This window comes from Ochotona curzoniae, unplaced genomic scaffold, assembly GCF_017591425.1.
Source record: "Ochotona curzoniae isolate NIBS_2020 unplaced genomic scaffold, NIBS_Ocur_1.0 contig_1, whole genome shotgun sequence".
Classification (NCBI taxonomy): domain Eukaryota; kingdom Metazoa; phylum Chordata; class Mammalia; order Lagomorpha; family Ochotonidae; genus Ochotona; species Ochotona curzoniae.
Window position 1 is genome coordinate 36865763 of NW_024464918.1, and position 20711 is coordinate 36886473.

Here is a 20711-nt window from a genome sequence, read left to right on the forward strand (position 1 = left end):
TGAACACCCACCATGTGCTGGGCTTATGATGGATGGTTTTTTCTGAAGTGCCACGAGCTCCCTGTTGGCAGCAAGAATGTAGGTGTGACTTATTTTCTCTTGACGCAAGACTACTTGGCTCCTCACCATCAGTTATAATTATATGTCCTCCTGCCAAAGCAGTAGATGCCATGACTCCCTCAGGAAGGAATTCCAGGAAGCTCCTATTAGCACTCAGTCAAGTAAAGCGTCCATGATCATAAGCCGTAAGGGGCTAAGTTAATCACAACACATTTTCCTTTAGAGGAAATCCACACAAAGTGTCCTTCAGCTGCAGAACTGAAAAGAACTGGTGGCTCCAAAAATTCAGTTTGATGAATCTGGTCTTGACTAATTTGACCTGACTCAAGTCTACATAGCTGAGAGATATTTGAGACAAAATGTTAAAGCAGATTAAAAAAAAAAAAAAGAAAAGAAAAAAGAATTGCCCTTTTAATTTCTTGGCAAAACCCACAGAGTGAATAACGCAAACATGCTGGGGGAAAGAATCTTTGTTCAGATGGCAGATTCAGTACACAGCATGTCTTGAGTGTTGCCCGTTATGTTTAAACATGGCTATAAATAAAAATCATCTGATGGTGGGGGGCAGGGGGAGGCGGGGTAGGAGAAGCATAACCTTGAGCCAATAGCTTTATAATAGGAGTTTAGCCAGGATATAAAAATTGACATTAAACACGAAGAAGGAATGTAATGCTGCTGTTTGCAAGCAGTTCTCTTGGCCTCAAGTTAGCTTTGTTATTGCTGTTCCTTCTAGTTATTGCTACACCTACTGAGACAGAAAGTAGAGCACTGTAATCAAGAAATAAGTCTGGATCCAGCAGGACCAGGTTTGATTCTGGACCTGTGGCTGTCCTAGCTTTGTGAAGTTTGGCAGGTTCTCTGAAATTTTGTGAATCCGTTTTCTCATCTATTGAGTGGAAATCATTGTAACAGATGAATAATTGTAACAGCTAAAGTTTATTTATTTATTAAAGATTTATTTTTATTGGAAAGGCAGATATACAGAGAGGAGAAGAGACAGAGAGGAAGAATTTTCTGTCTGATGGTTCACTTCCCAAATGACTTCAATGGCTGGAGCTGAGCCATTCTGAAGCCAGGAGCCTCTTCCGGGTCTCCTACACAGGTGCAGGGTCCCAAAGCTTTGGGCAGTCCTCAACTGCTTTCCCAGACCACAAGCAGGGAGCTGGATGGGAAGCCAGGCTGCCGGGATTAGAACTGGCGCCCGTATGGGATCCCAGCACATTCAAAGTGAGGACCTTAACTGTTATGCTATCACACTGGGTCCATGGATAATTTTAACAGCCAAAGTTTAAATGAAATTGTAAATGTGAATCATCTAGGGGTGGGCACTGAGGTACAGTGAGTTATGCCACCACTTGATTTGCCCACTCCATTTTGGAATACCAGCTGGCACCCCAGCTGCTCTGCTTCTGATCCAGCTTGATGCTAACGTGCCTAAGAAACAGCCGATGATGGCTCAAGCTTTAACTCCCTGGATGGAGTTCCCAGCTTTTTCAGTTTTAGCCTGGCCCTGTCCCAGCTATTGTTCATTTGGGGAATGAACCAGCCAGTGGAAGCTCTGTCTCTGTTTTAGTAAATCTTTTGTCTTTATGAGTTCTGGTGTTAAATACCCTCTATTGCCATTTGTATTTTGTAGACTATCAGTGCCTGCCTTGAAATGCATGGTGGTGTCTGGAAACAGAACTCAGCGGTGTCCAAAATACCGTGTAGAGACAAAGCCATGGCAGGGAAGGGGATGAGAGAAGTTAAGGGAAGCAAGGTAAACATCAAGAAGACTTAAGCAGAGCCACTTAGGAAAAACCCCAAAACTTGCTACAGCTGCTCAATCCCCCTGCTTCGTCAGCTCAGAATCTTGCATATCAACAGAGTCCTGGACCCTTTGTGCCTAGTTGTGCTGTGTCCCAGACCAAGCAGTCAGCACCTTAATGGCTCTCTCAGGGACAGCCTGCTGTGTTCCAGCCAACTTGTTTCTGTTAGGACTGGTGCTGTAGTGTAGTGGATAAAGCTGCTGCTGTGTGACACCTGCAGCCTATTTGGGCACCAGTTTGAATCCGCACTGCTCTACTTCTGAGCCAGCTCCGTTAGTGCACCTGGAAAGCAGCAGAGACGGCCCAAGTGCTTGGGCACTTACACCCATGTGAAGACTACGAGGATGCTCCTGGCTCCTAGCTTTGGTCTGGCCCAGCCGTGGCTATTGCAGCTATTTGGGGAATGAACCAGTGAAAGCAAGATCTGTCTGTCTCGGTTCCTCCTTCTCTTTCTGTAACTCTGTCTTTCAAATAAGCAAATAAATATAAGCCTTTAACAAAAAACCAAAAAACTTGTTTTATCCAACTACCAGAAGATTTCCGCACTTAGCATAAACTAGCATGCCGGCAATTGCCTGGGACCTGTCTCTGCTCCTCCACACTGCAGCTTTCAGAATGACTCAGCTCATGTTGCCCTTTCACCTGGACCTGGAATTCTAAAGAGGTCAACATTCAGTAACCAGGAACTTTGCCACAGATACAATAGTCCTTTAAAAAAAAAAAAAGGTTTACTTATTTCCATTGAAAGGCAGATCAGATTTACAGAGAGGAGTCACAAAAAGACCTTCTACCTGCTGATTCACTCCCCAAATAGCTACAATGAGCAGAACTGAACTGATTCAAAGCCAGGAGCCAGGAGCCTCTTCTGGGTCTCCCATGCAGGTGCGGGGTCCCACGGACTCGAGCCATCCTTCACTGCTTTCCCAGGCCACAAGCAAGAAGCTGGATGGGAAGCAGAGCAGCTGGACCATAAATCAGTGCCCACATGGGATCCTGGTGATTGCAGGTGGAGGATTAACCAACTGAGCCATTGTACAAGGCTCATAATACAGCCTTTTACCCAAGCTACTGCAGTTTGGCTAAAGTAAAAAGAAAAAAGGCAGATGACTGTCCCTTGGGTTTGTCTATATCCAGTTAGCATTCTCAATTGTAGAAGGAAGGTCTTTTTTTTTTTTTTTTTTCTGTTGCGGAAAAACAATCTCTGGAATGGAAGGCAAAGTTCATCTCCCTGGGAGACGGGGTAAGCTTTAGCAATTCCCCAGCTATTAAAAATCCTATTACAGAAATATTTTTATTGACATAGGATATTATTCAGAATATACTGAGTACAAAAAGTATCTTACCAGAATATATTGTAGGGGCTGGCTTTTGGCATGGTGATTAAGACATCACCTGCAATGTTCCCATCACCGAGTGCCTGGGTTCAAGTCCCTTCGCTGCTTCCAATTCTAGCTTCTTGCTATGGCCCAGCTGGGAGGCTGTAAGTGATGGCTCCAGTCCCTCCAACCCCTGTGAGAGACCTGCACTGGCCTTCTGACTGCTGCTTTTGGCCTGGCCAAGCCCTGGGTGTTTGTGGGCATTTGTGTGTGAACTAATACATACAAGGTCTCTCTGTCTGTTTCTAAAAATTGATGCCACCCACTCACCCACAGACACATTACAGATAACTACAAATTCACTAAACTTATAAATGTATGCTTAGAAGAAACTTCAGAAAAACCACATGGTGTGATATTAATCGTAGTTGCTTTTGGTAAAAAGGGGTTGTTTTGTATTTTCTTCTTTTTGCTTATTTGATTTGTCAGTAATGAATACATACTGCTTTTAGAATTCTAAAAAAAAAAAAAGTCCAGAATATGGCAACATGACAAGGCATCTCTAGGGAGAAGCACAGAGAGAGAACACGTGGCCAACAGTTCTGCTAAATATTCCACTGTGCTCTGGAATATTATTCAGCATACTCCCTGCCTTGCTGTAAAACCTCAGCTTTCCTATCACCTCCTCAGCAAGCGTTTCTGTGTGGCTTTCTCTCTTGCTGCTTCTCTGCTTTTCTCAGCTCAGCCAGCCGCTTACTCTCCAGACTCCTGCTGTCCTCGACACAGCCAGAAGCCAGGAGCTTCTTTCAGGTTTCCCACATGCATACAAGGGCCCAAGCACTTGGGCCATCTTCTGGGCCTTCCCAGGTGTATTAGCAGGGAGCTAGATTGGAAGTGGAGCAGTAGAGATTCAACCATTGCCCATATGGGATGCTGTCATCACAGGTGATGGCTTAACCTAGTATACCACAAACAGTACCTCTAATTTTTACAACTCGATCCCAGGGTAAGGTCAAGGAGTTGGGTCACCAAACAGAAGACAGCAATGTGTATATGCAGAGAAGAGAAAACTAATAAGTTATTTAGTGCTTACAAATGAATGATCAGGTTGTAGAGGAAGGAGAGCAATCTGTTGTGTCTGTGGAGGAACAGAAAGCCTCTGCCAGGTAGCAGGAATAAAGGTCAGCATTTATTAAGCACATCGGGTATAAGCCAGGTACTCGTTCAAGTGTCTTATATGTATTAACTCACCTATTCCTCACTGCTTATGCGGTAGGTACTGTTATGATTCTTGTTTTACAGGGGATGCAGCTGAGGCACAAAGGGACCAAGTGCCTTGCATGAGGTGACACACAGAAGTCAAGGAGAGGGTCTGGGATTCATACATATGGTATGGCTTCAGTGCCCAAACCCTTAACTACTGGAAGGCCTGGGACATCAGATTACAAGCAATTTCTTCAAAGGAAGACCTGGATCATTTGGCCAGCCGACAGTTCCAGAGCCCAGCAGTTGTCAGGAAAAGAGGAAGTAGACTTCATTTTGTCACCTCGTCTACTCCATCAATTCATCATTCCCTAAGCACACCATTTCTCTTTCCCCTCTGCTGTCTCTGCCTCTGCCATGCATTGTACTGTGTTTTCTCCTGAGTGTGTTTGTGTGGTTTTTTTTCCTTCCCTTTCTTTCTTCTTGTTCCATCGTCTGACCAGCCTGCTGCTATAAACCCTGGGCACCTTTTAGCTTCACTGTGGACACTCAGAATGCATGGCTATCCCCTGCATACAGGAACTGGTACCACGACACAGTAGGCTAAGACTTTGCCTGTGATGTGGCTTACCATATGGGCACTTGTTCAAGTCCCAGATGCTCCACTTCTGGTACAGTTCCCTGCTAATGACCTAGGAGAGAAGTGCTAAATGGCCCAGGTCCTTGGGACCCTGCACCCACATGGGAGACCCAGAAAAAGCCCTGGATCTTGACTTCAGATCATTCCAGTTCTGGCCATTGAGGCCATTTGAGGAGTGAACCAAAGATCTCAGTTCCCAGTGGTAATATCCTACAGTACTATACTGTAATACACCATTACAATTAAACGTCAATATTAATTCAATTCACCCACATTACTCAGATTTCTTCAGTTTCATGTGGCACATGTTTGCATGTATGTCAGGATGTATATTAAAAAAAAATTTTTTTTTAAGCTGACAGAGGGGTAGCTTCCACTGTGTGGCAGGCACAGGGATTGGGGAGAGGTAATGGAAACTGGAACCACTGAGAGGGAAGAGTCTCAGTGGGCAATGTATGGTCCCATGAACATGTCCTTCAGCAGGTGCAGAAGGGCCTGGGTTGCTTGGGAAAGCCAAGGAAATGTTTACACCTCCTTGGGTAAGGAGAGAACTAAGCTGAAAGCATTCCCTTTTCCATGGCTTTTCAACTTAGTGTTCTGAAGGCAGCAGAGGCTGCACTGCCTGGGTTTGTTTACCATCCACTGCTCAGGTGTCACTGTCTCCATCTTGCATGTGCAGGGGCTGAGGCCAAGAGATTTTTTCCCCCTGAGTCTGTTTTCCACAATCTTATCCAAACTGGCTACTGGATCCTGCCTGCCAGGCCTGAGGATGGCATTTTATCTCTGGTGCCTGGGTCTCATCACAGCTTATATTTAAAGCGTGAGTGATGACAAGAGACCGCCAGAATCCCTGGCTCTGACCATCCCTATAACTCCACCTAAGGTTTGGAAAGTCTGTCTGAAAATGGCTGGTGTGAGGCAGAACCGGCTGGAGCAAGGAGTGAAAAATACCCCTGCCCTCCAACTGGTGCTGCAGGCACCAGAGTCTTCTTTTCCATGGGAGGGTGGAGGTGGGAGCTGCAGCACGCTGGCTCCCCTGCCTGCCTTGCCTGTTCACTGCTTGAGGACCTCGGGTGGGCTCTGGCGCAGATCCTGAGGGGCCACTTTCTCTGAGTGGTTTCAGGTTCTGCGATAGACCTGCTCAGTCCCCTGACCACTCTCAGGGAGACCTCTTCTCCGGTGTAACCATCCATCATCCCCCTATACACACACACACACACACACACACACACACACACACACACATACACGACCATCCTGTGGGGAGCCTCATTTGAAGCTGATTTCTGATCTGTGTGCTCATGCCTGTTATCAATTCCTAAACCTCAAGCTCTTCATTTGGACCATGGTGGTGGTGGTGGGTGTTACAGTGGTATTGTTTTCACGGGGTTGATTTAAATTTTTTTCTAGACTTATTTGAGAGGTAAAGAGTCACACAGGCAGGAAGAGAGCGCCCATCCACAGGCTGAGTTTGGGCCAGGCCAGAGCCGAGACCTGGGAACTCAATCTAGACCTCTGAGGTCTGTGGCAGGGACTGTCAGGGAGACTGCCTTGTAAGGTATCAGCACAAAGCTGGAGTCCACAGGCAGAGCTGGGAATTGGACTCCAGCGCTCCACTATTGTGAGCTGTTGACCATGACCCTGATTTTTTAATTGCTAGACTGATGCCCTCACAGGGTCATTTTAAAGCTTTAAATCAATCAACTCATATAGAATACTCAGTGGTAAAGTATTCCATAAACATTAGGTATTATTATTGACACCTTTTGTATAATAAAATGATTTCTGATGATAAAAGAATGTTTACTGTAGAAAAATCTGTGAACTAATACAAGGTAGAAAAAAAAAGCAATCATCACATCAAGAAATAGTGGCATTTTGAAAATATAACCCTCCTGGGTATGTGTGTGTATGTGTATGTACTTGGAAGAAATACAAAACATGGCTTCATATTATGTAATTTGTTATATTCAAGTGATATAAAAATTCTCCATTTATTTATACACTATTAGAAAATAATATTTGGGCCCAAAGTGGTAGCCTAATGACTAAAGTCTTCGCCTAGCACATGTCAGGATCCCATATGGGCACCGGTTCTAATCCCACAGCCCTGCTTCCCATCCAGCTCCCTATTTGTGGCCTGGGAAAGTAGTCGAGGACGGCCCAAAGCCTAGGGACCCTGCAACTGTGTGGGAGACCCAGAAGAAGCTCCTGGTTCCTGACTTTGTATTGGCTCAGCACTGGCCATTGTGGTCACTTAGGGAGTGAATCAGCAGATGGAAGATCTTCCTCTCTGTATATCTGATTTTCCAACAAAAATAAATTTTAAAAAAGAAAATGATACTTTCTTTCAAAAACTACCTAATTTTCTGGCACATTAATATAACCTAGTTTCTACAATTAATCCATTAGTTTAATACTTGTCTCCTATTTGTACACACAGCACTGTGATAAATGTCCCGGTTCAGAAATTATATATGCCTCCATTTATTTTGAGCACACTGCTAGTGTGACGTTAGTATAAGTGTCTCTCGCTGAACATGTGCATGTTTTCTCCAGGGAATCCACTTCCACTTTCCAGCCACAGTGAGGGATGCCAGGCAACCATGTGCCTGTAGTTCGAGATCCCCATTGTCAGACTGTTATCCAAAAGTTCATCAGTTTGCCTCTCCCCCAGCATGGGAATGCCCAGGTCCTCAAACTCTTTCCAACACGGGGAGCCCCTTAAAATTTGTTTACTGTTTGACGGGACACACTCACTCCCACCAACTGTTTCACTTTATGGCAAGGCATTGCATTCTGCAAAGGCTGAGTGAGAAGGGGGCGGGCTCAGAGATGATAACTTCTGTGACATTTTTGGAACTGATTCCCCAGTGGCCCAGCTGCCTTCCCATGTCCTAAAAGAGGTGACCCTGTTAGAAGGACATAGTTAAGGGAGCCAGGCCAGGAAATAAGTCCAAGGCCGGCCAGTAAAAGCTTGTCTCTCGGTTCCAGTCCCTGTCAGTGTCAGATCACTCCCTCTCCTAATGAAATGGGCATTATGTGCCCCTCCGCCCCAGCATAACACTACCCTTTGTGATGGGAGTTGATGAATGTGAACCTCCTTGCCTGCTCTGCAGAAAAAAGAACTTGCTATTTTGGGCTTGGTGACACAGCCAGAAAACCAAACAGAGAGCAGCAGGCTGCAGCACGAATTCATACCTTTTCTTCAAGGAAGAGGAAGGACACACAAGCAAACGCAAGGACCTTCCAAAACGCGGAGGTGACATAGCAACCTGCTGCCCATTCACCTGTTTTTCTGCTGACAGGTACATTTCGAAGCTGAAAATCAAACACACACCCAACCTTCAGAGTTAAGCTCCTGAATTAATCCCAAACTTCTACATTCAAATCCATTTGTCAAGGACTGAGTGGTGCTCCCCTATGTACTTCGCAGGGGACTGGGTGCTGTCAGAGAAGGTAATTCTGTCTTGGAAGGGATTTCTTGCCACCAAAAATTATGCTGATTAACTAAGAACCCAAAACATTTGTTGAAGAATATGAGTTCCTTGGCTGGAATTCTTGAGTGAAATTTGCCCCCACTAAGTTTCCAAAGGCTCCTAATAGGAGGAAACATATTTAAATACTGGCACTCGGGCCTGGCATGGTAGCCTAGTGGCTTGAACATGCCAGGATCCCATATGGACACCAGTTCTAATCCTGGCAGCTCCACTTCCCATCCAGCTCTCTGCTTGTGACCTGGGTCTCCCATGCGGGTGCAGGGTCCCAAAGCTTTGGGCCGTCCTCAAATGCTTTCCCAGGCCACAAGCAGGGAACTGGATGGGAAGCAGGGCTGCTGGGATCAGAAGCGGCACCCATATGGGATCCTGGGAGTGCAAGGCGAAGACTTTAGTCATTAGGCTACTGCGCTGGGCCTAGCAAATCATAGTTTTTTAAATTTAATATTCCATATGCATTTGTAAGAAATAAGGACTCTTTTTAAATAACCACTATATCACATTTTTAAAGTTTCACTCATTATTTGAAAGGCAGCGAGACATTCAGGTGGAGGGGGAATAGAGATAAACTTTGAATTCACAGGTTTACCCTCCAAATGCTCCCTACAGCCAGGGCTGGGCCAGCTGGAAGCTAGGAGCAGGAACTGTGTCTGGATGTCCCACACGGTGCCAGAAACCCAGGCTCCTCAGCTGTTAGCTGCTGTCTCCTAGGCACATTTGCAGGATGTTGAATCAGTAGTAGAGGTAGGACTCTATCCCAGACATTCTAGTATGGGGTGAAGGTGCCCCAAGCGGATTCTTAGGATGCTGTGCCAGAATGCCTAAGCACCACCATATCATGTCTAAAGATTTCATAGAATTTCCTTAATGTCATCAGGAGTTAAAATTCTCAGTTTCCTAACTGTATTAATTCTAATAAGAAGCAAAACTAAACCACTTTCATTTATTGGCATATCTTTTGTGTCTATAAGCTAAAATATAATTTTTCATTTATAACCTTTTTAAAGAGGTTGAAGATAAAGAGAGCCTTTTAGTTTTCTGTAATGAACTATGGCAATCAATTTACTGTGCTCACAGATTCTCTGGGTCAGGAATTTGGGAAGAGCACAGAAGGTTCAGCTCCTCTGCCCCAAGCTCTCTGGACCTTTGGATTCCAAGTCTGGTAACAAGTGCATTATTGGTCCTCCAGATGCAAGAATGAAAAAAGAGAATGTGATAACTATGGTGTTACCTATTTTCCTCTAGCCCTTGACCCTTTGTACCCTAATCAACTATGTAAAATTATCAACAAAATAAAAATGAAGAATAAATAAACAAATACATGAGTTAAAACAACACACAAGTGCATTAATGGGAGTTGGACACATCGTCTTTGATACCTGGGCCTGAAGTACTCAAAACCAGGGCTGCTGACCACAGCCCCTACGACTGGCCTTGGCTTTCTCCCAGTGTGGTGGTCTCAAGACAGTCCAACTTCTCCAGGTGGCAGCTGAAGGCTACTGGTGTATGTGCTCCATCCAACAAGGTGGCTACCATACCACCACTTAGGATCTAATCTCAGCAATAACAGCTTCCCTGTGTTGAGTACAGCAAGTGACCAGCTGTATAACAAGATCAAGAGGGATGGGAGGAGACTCGACCTTCTGTGGAGCAGCATTCCACAAGAGCATGTTGGATGGAGATTCTGTTGTCTGTCTCTTGACTGCTTTCCCAGACCACAAGCGGGTAGCTGGATGGGAAGCAGGGCTGCCAAGATTAGAATCAGCACCAAAATGGGACCCTGGTGCATGCAAGGTGAGGACTTCCGCCACTAGGCTACCGCACCAGGCCCAGCACCAGGTTCTTTTTTATTGCATTTGGTTGGATTGTTCTTTAAAGAGCTGAGACACTGTGCTCCAGTAACGGGAAGATCCTGTTTGAGCCATTTACTTGCTCCCCTTGTCTGGATGCAACAAGTGGGCAGGGCATTTCTAGAAAGCCAGGCAAAATACAACTGGGCTTTTTTTTGCTGCCCATCCTCTCTTCAACAACAAAGCTTTTACATTTCGGCTAACCTCCCTGGACAGTTACCCTTTTATGAATAGAATAATGGGCTGGCACAATGGCTCAACTGGCTAATCCTCCTGCCTATAAGCACTGGCATCCCATATGCTGGCTGCTCCACTTCCCATCCAGCTGCTTGTTTATGGCTTGGAATAGTAGTAGAGGATGTTCCAAAGCCTTGGGACCCTGCATTCTTGTGGGAAGCCCAGAAGAGACCCCTGGCTCCTACTTTTGGATCAGTTCAGCTGTGGCTGTTTGGGGAGTGAACCAGCAGATAGAAATCTTTCTCTCTTTCACTCTCTAAATCTGCCTTTCCAATGAAAAAGCAGATCTTTTAAAAAGAAGAAAATAGAATAATAAAGACAAAACAAAGTGGTTTCTGAGGATTTTAAAGAGCAGGGCAACATCAGACATCGGTGGGTTTGAGAAGGGCAAGAATGGCACAGAATCCAGGAGTCAGTTTCTGTCAACAAGATTCCTGAACTACTGTCATCCTGCTGCTAGAGCCATGCTGGTGGACATCAGCTGGTGGAGGAAAACCTCAAACAGCAAGGGCCAAGGCAGTTAACAGCTCTCTTTTTAATTTTCGATGTTTTAATTAATTTGGCCTCAGATGTGGAGTGTCAGTCAGCCATACTTCTCAGCTCCTGGCACATTATACAGTGCTCATTGTCATAAGGTCTTTCTGCTTTGTCCCACCTAGTCCTACTCTGCATTCCTGTCTTCTCCCAAAGGCAGCCATTCCAATACATTTCATTGTGTTTCTCGTCTGGTTTGTGTTCATGGGATGTGCGTGATTGGTTTGCATGTGTTTTCTTACATCACTAACACTGTTTTGCTTTATTCACTCCTCATGTTGTGTCTGAGCTATCCAGTTCATCAGTCTCTTCACACTACTTCACAGTGTGTGCCCATCACAGATGGCCTATCTCCCCCAGCAGCAGGTGCCCCAGGGGCTGCCATGGCAGCCTCTGGTGTGATCCACAATGGGCTCATGCAGGACTCTTGTTGGGGCATCTCTTACCCATGTGGTGCTTTTAGGTGTTTCAGAAAAGGCATCTCTTCCTTCTATAGATTGCTGCCCTCACGAAAAACCAAACAAACAAAAAACCAAAAAAATGTGTTTGGCAAAGTAGAGCTTGGCCTGGCTCGAGTCCCCACTTAAACTTCAGAATTACCTTTTGTTCGAGTCCCCATCTGTACAACTGCAGGAGGTGGTTCTCCCAATGCACACCCCATTCTCACTCCTACACTGCTTCTGTTGTTGCACAACTCTACTGGCTGGTGCAGAATGGGAGGGTATCAGCACATTCACACTGACTTTGGCCAAGCTGTGCCACACAGCCAAGTACTTTGATCATTGGTTGACAAAATCTGTGCTAGCACAATGGCTTTGTTGTAAGCCCCCCAGGACCAGGGAAATCAGTTCTGGCTAAACACATTGCAGGAGGAATAGACGTGTTGTCTGAGGTCAAGGGCATAGGCAGGGAGGGGAACTACACTCACTTGCTCTGTTTTTCAGATGACATTTTTTTTTCTTTCTCATGGTCGTTCTTGCATGTATAGGGCACAGAAGAAGCTGGCCTCAACTCCAGGATACAACTCTCAGAGGTTCTGCCCAAAGTGCTGGGGATTTGGTGCTGCTCCAGCCTGCCTGTTTGGCATCCTGTGACACCTACTGAGTGACACATGTCATGGTTGTGTCTCTGTTTGACAACACAGCAGGCTTGGAGTCAGCCTGCCAGCATGTATCCCCAAGGCTTCTCAGTTTCAAGGTCCATCAGAAACTTAATGACCTTTTAGGAAGAACTTTTTTTTAGTCATCTTACGACAATCAGATGTAGAACTTGGTAAAATACCTATGTTCAAGCTGTTCCTCATTTTCATATTCATGTTTCCTCATCTGTCAAGTGAGGTAACCACATGGAGGACTTCTCCAAAAAGGCAGAAGTCTCAATTCTTGATTTTTCAGCAAAGAACCAAAGAAAAGTGATTCCAGAGGTCAAATTATTACTCTGTTTCTCGGTTGTGCTTGCAAACTTAGCATTATACATTGGTACTCACAGTTGGCCTTGTGAAAGCCCACTGTGCAAGGATGGGAGCCACCCTGAGGACCATGGTTAACCTGAGCTTACCCTGTGCAACTGAGAGTCAGCAAAGAGATGGACTGTGGAATACAATGCAAGGAAACAGCAGAAGAAAAGTGCAAAAGAGGGCCCAGAAAATATTTGCTGGGAGCCAATGTGGTGGTACAATAAGCTAATCCTCTACCCTGTGGCTCCGGCATCCCGTATGCACATTTCATGTCCCAGAGGCTCCATTTTCAATCCAGTTCCCTGCTTATGGTCTGGAAAAACAGTAGAGGATGGTCCAAGTCCTTGGGACCACACACCCGCATAGGAGACCCAGAAGAGGGTTTGGGTTCCCAACTTTGGATAGGTTTAGTTCTGGCCATTGCAGCAATCTGGGGAGTTAACCAGCAGGTAGAAGATCTTTTCTCTCTTTCTCTCCCTGTAAAATCTGCTTTTCTAATAACAAATATTTTTAAAAGAAAATATTGGTAATGGAGCAGACCTATGGCATAAAAATCAAATGCATAAGCTTGGCATTCACAACAGAGCAGAAGTTAAAACCTGGAAACTTGACCGTCACAGGACAAGACCAAGAGACTCACCCATGGCTTGGCTGATTTGATCTAAACACAGGCATTCACCATTCAGTGGAACCTGAATTATCCTTCTGGAATAGCCCTGCCTGGCTCCTTCCATTCCACCTCTTGCCCTGGAAAGACATGTCTCAGTTAGGGTCCTGGAGCCTGCCCATTTCTGCAGTGTCTCTTGGTTAGATTCCCCTAGCAGTCATTAACTCAGATCATAAGCTATGATTTTTTTTTTTTTAAATTTCTGCAGAGAAAGAGAGGGTTGAGAGCCTGCTTCCTAGCCCAGGAGCTCTGGTTACCTGCATACCTGGCCTGAGCCAATGCCTGTGTGCCTCTCATTACTTCTCATTTTCCTACCTCCTTAAGGGGACCCCCTAAGATTTATTTTTGTATAACTTTTAAAAGATTTATTTATTTTTATTGGAATGTCAGATGTACAGAGAGAAGGATCCTCTGTCGGCTGGCTTACTCCCCAAGCAGCTACAACTGCCAGAGCTGAGCCGATCTGAAGCCAGGAGCCAGGAGCCAGGAGCTTCTAGGTCTGCCATGCAGGTGCAGGGTCCCCAGGCTTTAGGACATCCTCGAATGCTTTCCCAGACCACAAGCAAGGAGCTGGATGGGAAATAGCGCAACCAGGACATGAACCAGTGCCCATATGGAATGTCGGTGCATGCAAAGTGTGAAGATTTAGCCATTGGGTTACCCCACCAGGTTCAGGAAGCACGTTAAGTATCCATGTCTCTTCAATAGAGGGCACTTTCAATGAATTAAACAAATCTCAGTAGTATCTAAACCCACGTGCCATTTACCCACTTAGAACTACTACAAAGCTTCTACCAAAGAAAACATCCCAGAGACTTGAGTAATAACAGGCAGAGAGGACCTGGCATCACTATAGTCCCCAGGGCTCCTCAAAACACAGATGAACAAATCTAGCCCAACAATCAGCAGCTTCCACCCCAGGGGTCCCAGCAGGTGAACTAGAAAGTTCTCCATGGCTTTTGTCACTGGATAAAAAAAATCCTACATTTCATAGCAGACTCCTTAGGCAATGATGAATCTGCTCCACTTCCTCCATTTCTTACCAAGAGCCTGGTTTCAGCTTCCACGCAGAGGCCAGCGAGCGCTGAAGACATCACCTCTTCCCCACAGCCATCCACATGGTATTTTAGCAGCTTACTTACTCAACATAAATTGCCTTCAGAAAGCCAGAACTAGAGATTAGAATTCTCACACTGCATATTCTACTAAGCCCTCATTCCTATCAGACTCAAATCCTCAAAAGAAGTCTCCAAGGTGTATCACGAGGACTTGGGGCCTGGAGAGTTAGCTGACAGCACCCAGCTCTTGAGAAGGCCTGGCTTCTGGTAAAGTCCTACTGCATAACCTTGAGCTAGCCCCTGTAAGTTCAAGGCTCTTGAGCACCTTTAAAACCATGCTATTCTCAGCAGAGACTCTCCACAAAGAAAAGGTGGCTGCTTCAAAAAAGACCTCTGGCAGGGAGTTCCTCACGAGATACAGAGCTGAGCTGGAGCTACACTGAAGAGACACAAGCCCCGGATGGTGGGGCAGCCCACTCTAGTTCCCACCAGCTGGGAATGATCTGCTCACTTGAGAATATTTTCATTCCTGTCTTCCTCCTTTCCCTTCTCCACACTGAAATTAGATTATTTTTAAAACGATTTATTTATTTTTATTGAAAACACAGATACACAGAGAGACAGAGAAGATCTCCCCTCCAATGGTTCACTCCCCAAGTGGCTGCAATGGCCAGAGCTGACCCAATCTGAAGCCAGGAGCCAGGAGCTCTTCTGGGTCTCCCATGCAGGCACAGGGTCCCACGGCTTTCAGCTGTCCTCGACTGCTTTCCCAGGCCACAGCAGGGAGCTGGATGGGAAGTGGGTCTGCCAGGTTAGAACTGGTACCCAAATGGAATCCCAGAGCATTCAAGGTGAGGACTTTAGTCACTAGGCTACAGCGCCAGGCCCCTGAAACTAGATTATTTTTATCTTGTGATAAGAAAAAGAGGAATTCCCCTAGCCACAGTGGGAATCACTGCTGCTGACTGACTTGAAGTTTGCAAGCATTCTGAAAAGGACTGACTTGTACTGTTCGATTGCATATCTTGTCATTCCAATGACATGATAATACTCTAAGAACTATAAGGTTGGAAGCCCATAAAATGCAAAGTCCTGCTGTGATGAGACTACTGATCTAGAAGAGGCAAACAAGTGCAACGGAAGGCACAGCCAAGTGCATGCCCCTCGGAGCACAGCTGGAGGACTAAACACTGGGCTATGAGCTGGGAAGTTACTGACAATGCACTTTTTTCTAAAAATAATTCATCTGGGCACCAATGTCTGTCCCACTGGTAAAGATGCTGTTTGAGTTGCCTACACCCTATTGGAGTGCATGGATTCCAGTGCCAGCTCACTTCTAATTCCAACTTCCTGCTAAGGTACTCCCTGCAAGTAACTGCACCCTGGCCCCTATGTGAAAGATCAGGATTGAATTCCTGGACCACTCCTGGCTTATTGTCAATATGTGCTGTCAAATCTACCCCTATTTGCCCTTCATATAAGATGGAAACAAGTAAAATTATAAATTATTTATTCTTTCAAATAGACGCAAAAGTGAACCATTTGTAAGGCTGGTAAATATTCACTAACTTGCACAGTGAATATAACAATTCCTCACATACTCATTATATAGCTTCAGCAATCATCAACTTGTGGCCATTATTATTTTAGCTGTACTCTGTTCCACTTTCTCCATCTTGTGCTGTTTTGAAGCAAAGCTCAGGCACTATAATTTCATCTGGAAATATTTGGGTTCTTTTGTAAAGATTTACTTATTTTTATTGGAAAGGCAGATCAGATTTAAATGAGAAGAGAGACAGGGAGATTCTCTGTCAGCTGGTTCACTCACCAAATGGCTGCGACAACTGGAGCTGAGCCCATCCAAACCCAGGAGCCAGGAGTTTCCTCTCTCATGTAGGTGCAGGTGTAGAAGGTCCCAAGACTGGTCCATCCTCTGCTGCTTTCCCAGGCCACAAGCAACGATCTAGATGGGAAGTGAAGAAGCTGGGACAAAAACCAGCACCCATATGTGATCCTGGCTCATGCAAAGCAAGAATTTGGCCATTGAGCCATCGTGGTGGGCCCCAACTGAAAATATTTATCTATTTCTAAAAGATAAAAACTAATTTTAGCATCATCACTCCAATACTTAAAATTAATCAGAAACCCTGTAACATCCATAAAAACACTGGGAATATGTGAAAACACTGCTGTCCCCACAAGCTTAGCAATGAATGGTTCAGTCTGGAAACACTGATAAAAAGCATGTGATCAGCTAACATAGCAAGCCTACTAAAAAAATATTCATTTTTATTGATACGTCAGATTTACAGAGAGGAGGAAAGACAGAGAGAAAGATCTTACATCAGTTGATTCACTCCCCAAGTGGCTGCAATGGTCAGAGCTGAGCTGATGCAAAGCCAGGAGCCAGGAGCTTCTTCTGGGTCTCCCACACAGGTGCAGGATCCCAAGGCTTTGGGACTTCCGCCATTGCTTCCCCAGGTCACAAGCAGGTAGCTGAAGGGAAGTAGATCAGCAGAGACAGGAACCAATGCCCATATGGGATCCTGGTGCGTGCAAAGCGAGGACTTTAGCCACTAGGCTACCTTGATGGATGCAAACCTATTATTTTAAAGTACTTATTTACTCTGTACTTGAGGAGGGGGAGGTCAAAGGGATGAACTCTCCAGGAACTTAGCATACCTGCCTCCTGATAAGCAATTTCCGTGGATTAGGTGAAGTCTCCATGGAAGGAACCAACGTCCTGGTGTTGGGCCCTGCCTGACAGTGGCCCACTCAACTCAGGAACATGAGCAGGCTCTATGGACACAGAGGTGACCTGTGGACCTAGAGTACAACCAAGAGGCAGCAGTCTACCAGTACTGATAAAGCACTTAATTCTGTTGGTTTCTACTTCTTGGGAAACAGTTTAAAATTTTATTCGACATGTCCTAACATATTTAGCACCATTCACAAATCTGAATAAAGGTAGGCATGTAAAAAATGGGTTTGAACTACAAGGGATAAACTCAAATATACATATGTGTGTGTTTAATTATTTTATATGATAAAGTCAAGTGAATTATCTCACATAAACACCATACTTATTGTAATAATTCAGATAAATGTTCCATTAAAGAATGTTATACTTGGGCCCTGCACGGTGGCCTAGTGGGAAAGTCCTCGTCTTGCATGCACCAGGATCCCATATGGTCACTAGTTCTAATCCTGGCAGCTCCACTTCCCATCCGGCTCTCTTCTTGCAGCTTGGGAAAGCAATCAAGGATGGCCCAAAGCCTTGGGACCCTGCACCTGTGTGGGAGACCTGGAAGGGCTGCTGGCTCCTGGCTTTGAATCGGCTCAGTTCTGGCCGTTTCAGACACTTGGGGAGTGAACCATCAGAAGGAAGATCTTCCTCTGTCTCTCTTCCTCTCTGTGTATATGACTTTGCAATTAAAAAAACAACAACAAATGTTATACTTGGAGCCAGCATTGTGGTGTAGTAAGTAAAGCTACCACCTGAAAAACTGGCATCCCATATGGAGGCTGGCTCATGTCCCAGCTCCTTCATTTCCAATCCAACTCTCTGCTCATGGCCTGGGAAACATGGTGGAAGAGGACTCAAGTGTTTGGGCGCCTAATACCTGCGTGGGAGACCCATGTGAAGTGCCTGGCTCCTGGCTTTGGCTTAACTCAGCCCCATATTTTGCCTTTATTAAGGGGGTGAAGCAGCAAGTAAGAGATCTCTCTCTCTTCCCCTTCCTCCTCCTCTATCTCTGTAATGCTGCCTTTTGTATAAATAAAAATCTTTTTTAAAATTCTCCAAAACATAAATATATATAGCTATTTTAAAAGCTGTAAAACAGAGCATATTCTGGGCCCGGTGTGATAGTTCAACGGCTAAATCCTCACCTTACAGGTGCCAGGATCCTATATGGATGCTGATTTGTGGCCCAGCTGCTCCACTTTCCATCCAGCTTCTTGCTTGTGGCCTGGGAAAGCAGTTGAGGATGGCCCAAAGCTGTGGGACCCTGCACCTGCATGAGAGACCTAGAAGAAACTCCTGGTTTTGGACTGGCTCAGCTGTGAACCAGCAGACAGAGGATGATCTTTGTCTCACCTTCTCTCCTTAAATCTGATCCATTTTTTTCAATAAGCTAATTAATTTTTTTATAGAGTATGTTATGTAGTTAGTCATTATTCTCAAATTCATGTTCATTGGAATCTTGATCTTTGAACTTTTCTTTTTCTTAAAAAAAAAAAAAACTTCCAACCATGCTTTCAGGAGGAAATTACAGGTTCTTCTCACTCCTCCCCATTAGCCCATTATTGCAATAGTCACCTAACTGGTTTGCAGGCCTCCATCCCGCCCCTTCACACCAAGTTCTCTTCCTTAAGCACATATCCAGTTCTGCCACTTCACTATTAGGCATTTAGTGCTTTCCTCACCTTTCAAAAATCTTGCAGGTCTTTAGCTTAGCATTCAAAGTTCTCTGTGAAGGGAGCTGGCATGATAGCCAAGTGGGTAAAGCCCCAGCCCTTAACAGCCACATCCCAATATGTGTATCAGGTCCAGTCAGTGGCTACCTAAATAATGAGCCAGCAGATGAAAGATCTGTGTGTGTGTGTGTGTGTGTGTGTGTGTGTGTGTGTGTGTGTGTGTGTCTAATTCTTTCTTTTTAATTGATTTTCAAATGCGTAAGTAAATCTTTAAAAACAACCACAAAGTTTTCTGTGGCATGTCCCTGACTTTCTGGTACAACCTCATTTCCCATGGCTCTCCACCACCACAAACTACCTTCTCAGCCACATCGCCAGCAGGTGTTTTTAGAATATAGTCTGTGTTCTTCCAAATACAGAACAGCTAAATCCACTTCTTGAATAAGGGGCCATACAGGCCAGTGCTGAAGAGCACTCTTCAGGTCAGCTTGCACTGAGGGCATTACCAGTCATGTGGTTTTGAGAAAAATCACCTCCCTGAGCCACAAGCTTCTTCAGTTTTAAACTAGGATAAGGATAGCGTATTTCTCACGGAGTTTCTGGGAGGATTCAGCCAGCTTAATCCTATAAAACGCTTACAACAATGCACAGTGCACACCTGTTTCTGTCGCTCTTTCAAGGAGATGAGAAAATGAACACTTTTTATAAATCATCCACTATACACACAAGAACTCGTACAGCCTGCATTTCAACCTGTCAAGGTCCACCTGTTAAGCTGCCACCGCCCCGGGCAGCCTCTGCAGTTCTCCCAGATGAAAGTCTTGCCTCTTTCATCGGCTCCCACAACTCACTAGACCTCTTTCTCAGCCTAACATCTTTCTGTTTGCAGTATATGTAATTATGCCTCAACACATCTTCTTTGTCTGCCTTACACACATTGAATGCCCTGGGCAATGAGAGATGCAGAAAATCTGGTTCTTTGTCATGTACGTGCTCACAATCTATACAGGAAACAGAAACTGGCAACTCACATCCAGATTACCAACATGTGCTGAATGAAGGTGTGGTTCATTATCATTGCTATAATACTGCTTCCCTGAGGGGCTCTTTTACTGGATTCTCATCCAGCTACCAGTTTCCCTACAACTAAACAGAACTTAACTCTCAAGAGCAGGTACAGTGAAATGGCTGATGATCGTGGCTATCAAGGGAAAAAATAACAGGAGTGATGGGGCTGGGGTCAAATTATACCATCAAACTTCATCTGCTTCCAGAGCTTGTGTCAAAATAAATAGACATTTTAGATGTACTGGCACTTGGCTGAAAGTCACTGCTAGCCTTCTTTTTCTCACCATGTGGTTGTAAGGTGCATTCTTGGTGTTCTTTGTAATTCAAAGCACACCAGGCAGGGAGAAGTATGCGTCTACACTGCAGCTCTCTAATCCTGTCTATAGCAGGTGAAGGTCATGTGGTAAGGGACCACTGTGCTTTGGCTATAGGGAGTTGGCAATCCTCACACCAGACTTTTTATCTTGTACTAAATGGCACTCGAAGCCACTGCCAGGTTCTTGATGTCATCAAGACTTTGAGGGAGGCACTGCAGTCCCTGGCCTCACCCCAAATACCACAAGATGACACCTGCAGTGTCTACCACAGAGACAACAATGAAGCCAGACAGCATATTTGTCTGTGACCTGGGCACAGGTCATCACGGTGGCTCTCGGGAAATGGCTGCCAAGGGTTGCCAGAGGAAGAGAAGTGCCTTTCCCTCCTGGCAGGGCTATTCCCCACTCCTTCTTCCCGCTCCCCTCCTGCTCCAAAATGGTTGAGCATTGTGACTTGTGGAGGAAGGGCTAGCCCGGCTTCTCCCTTCTATCTCTGAGGGGACTGCAGAAGACTTGTCATTAATCCCGGGCAGTCCCATGCTTCTGAACTTAGGATGGGTTTCTCAAAAAACAGTCAAAGG